Consider the following 5,655-nt stretch of genomic DNA (forward strand, 5'->3'; position numbering starts at 1 on the left):
CCCCCCGCCGCCCTTCAGGGACAGCTAGCAAGTTATTCCAAGAACATCTAGACAAACACCAGCTGAATTCTGGCTCGCTGTCTGCGGGCCGCTCGCCATGCTGGTAGGATTCCTCCCCGCTGCTTCCTGGCGTGTCTGTCATACGATCCCGCTTTTGGCTGGGATTCCCCCGGTTCCAGCCTCGCTCACAACACTAGTAAATATTTCAGGTTTCTAGGTCAGCGGGTCCTCGCGACTCTAGTACTATGGGCACGAAGCCGCAGTGTGTGGAGTGGGTATTTCCCCTGGCTGGCTGTAAGGGGGTACCATTGTGTTGTCTGGAGCATTGTCCCAGTTCCCCTGCTTCATAAATACCCTTTTCCATACTGACTGCACAGGGGCAGCATGGGGCCACTCACCCTGGATCTCAGGGCTCTGATGTGGTATGTGCTGCTCTCCCATTCCTGGTCTTCCCAAAGCCCCCTGCACCCCTGTGCTGCTCACACACCAGGCCACTGCCAAAGGGAAGTGATTGCACCAGTGCTGCCTTGAGTCTCACTTATCCCAAGGAGAGATCCCGCCTCAGCATGCAGGCTGGGTGCAGGATTATGATGTCCCAGCCACATCAGCGATGGAGGTGCAGCAGCTCTGAGAAGGAGGCTGAAGACATTGCAGCCTGGTCTAGTAGACCAGCACCTGGGACTCAGGGTTTCCAGGCCTGGCTCTGCTACTGGGGGATCACGGATAAGTTACTCCGCTCCCACCCCTTTTGTCTGTTTAGCTCTTTGGGACAGGGCCTGTCTCTCGTCCCCAGAGCGAAGGGACTTCCAGGCCCTACCGTAATGCTCCTAGCGAATGAGAATAAGCTTGGGAAGGGCTGAGCACGGCTCCAATGCTCGCCATCGGGACGCCGACTAACGAATCCCCCCGCGCAGCGTTCGGAGGAGGGGTATTTTATGTAGCGTTTTCCCTATTCCCTGGAGCCCCCCTTGAGAGGGGGACAAAGGTCGCTGCGCGGCTGGTGGGCTGCAGATGAGCATGGCAGGGAGAGGGGAACAAACATTTTGGGTTTAAAATAAGCTCATCCTCCCACTGCTTCGTGGCTGCTAATCGCCGGTTGGATCAGACACGCGCTTGTTTTTAACAGTTGCACAACATCTGGTTAATATTTACTGACTTGATCCCATGGGTTGGCTGTTGCTCTCAGCCCCCTCACCTCTCTCCTTGGCCTTGGCCCCACCCCGCCTTTCACTCCTTGTGGGGGGGGAACTAGGTCATGGGGCCAAGTTCACCCCAGTGGGATTCCCTTTGCCATGGATTTTAGGGCTTGAAACTCGTATGGGGCTGGGCAAAGGGGCTCTCTGATCTCATGGGATCACAGGGGGCAGTCCAGGTAGGCAGCAGGTTCCTTTCTGGGCCTCAGGCTGCATACTGCATTCCCCCCAAGAGGCTTCAGCCGTGGAGCAGGGGCTGCAGCCCATGACAAAATGGGACTATCTTGTCATACTTCGATGAGGCCTATTTGTGCCTCAGTTTCCCCTATATGATGCATTGGTACCCAGTGGGTGGAAAGGGACTGTTTGCTCTCAGGGCAGGGCAGGAGACATATAGGTGTGGGTGTCACCCAGCTGTCTGGGCCTTGGTCTCCACTTCACTGGAGCTATTTGAAAAGACAATAGCAAAACCGATGGCCCAGACTTTGACAGGGAGCAGCCAAGGACCCAGAGGGATTTGGGATCTCCTCGCCTCTCAGCAGGGCAACATTCCCCAGCTGGAGAACAAAGGCCGGAGTTGGGGCTCTCACCGGGAAGGAGGTCAAAGGGAGAGACGGACAGAGCTTGAACAAAGGGGTTCACTTCAGCTTGGCTGGGCTCCGGGCTGACCAGAGTGGCCTGTGCTGTCACCTTCAGTTCTCTGGGCTCCCCTAAGGACTTCCTCAGCTGTGCTCCAGTTAACGAATGTACCCGACTCTTTTGACCACGCTGTGCGAGCGTCGCTGCAAATGCTGGGTCAGGCGCGTGAATCCCTGCGGGGCGTCCAGCAGGGTCTGCCTCGGTGGGAGCTCGCGGTGGGAAGCAGGGGTGCCGCAGGCCCACAGGTCGAGCCCAAGGGGCAGGGAAGCTGCAGGGCTTACCCTGGAGGAAGAGCCAGACCCCTTGGGGGTGTGGCACACTGAAGGGTTCTTCCTAGAGCCTGTTCCAAAGCTGGAGCGTGGCACCCAGCCTGCTGATCCGTGGCCTGGCCGTCCCAGGGGTCCTGCTTGGGAGCAGCTCCTCGAGGTGTGAGGCAAACGAGCCCTGCTGCAGGGGCCTTAGACCGTATCAGGGCAGTAGCTACACCCTCTCCAAGAGCCCCCTTCGCTGCCCTAGCTGCAGAAATGGGCGAGGAGGGACAGCCGGCCATGTGGGATCACGCTTGTTCGCAGGGCGAGGTTGGGGCAGGGCTGGCTGCATTGGGCATGGATGTAGCCCGGGGAGTCCCTCAGGACAGCCCCATGTAGTGCAGGGTTCAGCCTCTCCTGGGTGGGGGGCTCCTTGGGTCAAGAGGGAGCGTTGCAGGCTGGGAACCTAATCTGAGCAGGGCGCCCTCTGAAGCAGGGGGGCTGTGATACACCACTGCAGCCCCGGGCTGGGCATCACGTCCTCCCAGCGGGACTTGGGCGCCCACAAGCCTTTGAGGATCTGGCCCTAGGTGTCCACTGGGGACGCCCCCGTTTCACTGGGAGTGCGCATGGGGAGGGGGGTGCTCCTGCTGGGGGGATGTGTGGGCCCGAATAAACTGGATGAGGAAACGGGGCTTCTTTCTAAGGGACTCGTCAGAACCCTGGCCTGGCACAGCACCCCGGCCCCTGAGCCAGGGCAGGGGGCATGTTTGGAGACAGACTTCCTGTGCCCGAAGTTTCAGATCCTGGAGCAGGGATGAAAATCCGGCGCAGAGATGGGGGAAGCTGGAGGGCTAGGAGCTTCAGGGCTAGGTTGTTCAGAGCCAGGGGGATAGGGGGTGGCCAGGGGGCAGAGCCAAGCAGCAGGCTTGTCCTTTGGATGCTGTGGGGCAGGCTCCCCGCTGCGGGGATTCTTCCCTGCACGAGTGGGGGTAGTAGGAAGCCGTTTGGTGCCCCCGCAGGGGCACTCTCCAAGTGGGTCAGAGGGAAGCCCGTTCCCAGCAGCAGGGTGGTGTCTGGAGAGAGCGACTGAGGCTGACAGCTGTTTACATTCTCCGGAGCATGGCTCATCACCACAGCAGGCCACACACGGGAAGGATGGTGATAGCCGCAGACGTGCCAGGCTGTGGTTTGCAGCGAGGGACGGGACAGGGACTGGCGGGTAAGACGTGAATAATCCTGTAGTGGAGCCTCGCCCGGGACCCAAATAGAACCCCCGCCCGCTTGTCCCACTGTCCCGGCGATGGCAGACTGGACCCTGCCATGGCAGGTTATTCTGAGCAGCCTCCCAGTACCACCCCACTGTCTGCCCGGGGTTGCTGTCTCATGCACCCATCACCGGCGAGGGGCTAATGGGCCAGCCAGGAAATCTGGGCAGTCCAGCTCTGATTTGTAGAGCCCCCTTGTCTGGGACCCCACTGTCTCCAGCCACCCTGCAGTGCTGGCAACATCTGGGCTGGAGGCACTGGGCTTACAGGCTGAGTGCAATGTGTTGGGTACGGCAGGGGTGCCCCAGGACCCCAGTTGGGATTGGGCTCCACGGCACTGGGCGCTGACCAGACACGGTCCCGGCCCCGAAGCGCCGGTGCACGCAGCTGTCTGAGATATAAATGACCAGACAGACAGAGAGGGGATGTGTGGAGGGACGGCCGGACAGACGTCCACACGGATCAGACCGCGCAGGTGGCAAGAGGCAGGCCCATTGCCTTGGGTTTATTGGCAGATTTATATTGAAATAAGTCAAAGCTACACAGAAATAAGGTCAGATTCCCCCCCCCAGACACACACACAGCCCCCCCAAAAGCGCATGCTGCCCCCTCCCCCCATCTCACACTCCTCCAGTGGCACATGCAGTCCCCCTTCCACCCCATCACACACTACTCCCCAACAGCGGGCTACACCTCACGAGCTGTTCTCCTAACAGGGCTCTCTGATGGGCCCCTGAGTGTGGCACGTTCGGTGGGTCTCAGCCCAGTTCCCAGCGGGGCAGGGAGCCACCTTACACACAGCTGGCACTGACTGGGCCCCTCTCTAGCAACCACAGCCGAGCAGCAAGGACAGACCGGCCGAACACGGAGCTCCCCATATCTGCCTCAAGGTGGCCCCTGCAGGCCCCGGCCTTGGAGCCCTCAGCAGGGCAGCCTGTGGGAGCATGTCCTGGCACTGGCCGGGCTGGGACCAGGGCATTCAGGGCTCTCATACCAGACCCTTTCATCTGCACCAGGCCACTCGCCCCCAGCCTGACCCAGGCAGCGGGGATCCCCCAAGTCCAACCTAAGGGGAGGGGGTGGGAGCAGCCAAGTGGGGCAGGGGGAATTTCAAGGACTCCAAAGGGCTTTAACCAGGAACACAGAGTTGAGGTCATGAACTCTGGGAGCTGGGGGAAAGCACCAGGGCCAAGTGACACAGCCCAGGGCCGAGCGTGGGTCCCCCTGGGAGCTGAGCCCCACCTCAGAGTGAGCTGTAGCCAGAAGCAGGAACCCGGAGGCATGGGCAGCCCGCTCTGCGGGCACCCAAGGGAACCCTGGAGTGACTCATGGTGGTTTCATCCCCAGCAGCGTGCAGGCCTGTGACAGAAACGAGCGCTGTGAGGTTAGAGCAGGAAAGGCCAAGCCACGGCTGCGTCTGGGAGTGAGCAGCACCCACATCTGGCCCCGAAGCCCCATCCCTCTGCAGACAGATGCTCTGTCCCATAGGGCTCCGGCATCCCATTAGCCAGCTTCACCCCTTCTTATGGGTCCCCCTCACAAATCATTGGGGTGGGGGGAGGAAATCAGCAGGTACCCACAGATCCATTCTGCCTGTCTGGCTTCACACAGAACCGCAGGTTCAGCCTGATGCCCATGCAGCCCTGAGTCCACGGTGGTGGGACCAACCCTCCCTGGTGGTGTGTGGCGAGGGGGGTGGGCAGGATTTGAGGAGTCAGTGGCCTCTGAGTGTGTATGTGCGGGGAGGGGTCTCACAGATGATCCAAGAGTCCTGGCTCTCAATCCCTTCCTCTACTCACTGGACCTCCCTCCCCTTCCACAGCCAGGGACTGAACCCAGGAGTCCTGACTTCCAGCCCCCCTTCCTCTATCCACTGGACCTCCCCACCTTCCACAGCCAGGGATTGAACCCAGGAGTCCTGACACCCAGCCCCCCCTTCCTCTACCCACTGGACCTCCCCCCCCCCACAGCCAGGGACTGAACCCAGGAGTCCTGACTTCCAGCCCCCCTTCCTCTATCCACTGGACCTCCCCACCTTCCACAGCCAGGGATTGAACCCAGGAGTCCTGACACCCAGCCCCCCCTTCCTCTACCCACTGGACCTCCCCCCCCCCACAGCCAGGGACTGAACCCAGGAGTCCTGACTTCCAGCCCCCCTTCCTCTATCCACTGGACCTCCCCACCTTCCACAGCCAGGGATTGAACCCAGGAGTCCTGACACCCAGCCCCCCCTTCCTCTACCCACTGGACCTCCCCCCCCCCACAGCCAGGGACTGAACCCAGGAGTCCTGACTTCCAGCCCCCCTT

Source organism: Trachemys scripta, chromosome 16 (genome assembly GCF_013100865.1).
Source record: "Trachemys scripta elegans isolate TJP31775 chromosome 16, CAS_Tse_1.0, whole genome shotgun sequence".
Taxonomy (NCBI): domain Eukaryota; kingdom Metazoa; phylum Chordata; order Testudines; family Emydidae; genus Trachemys; species Trachemys scripta.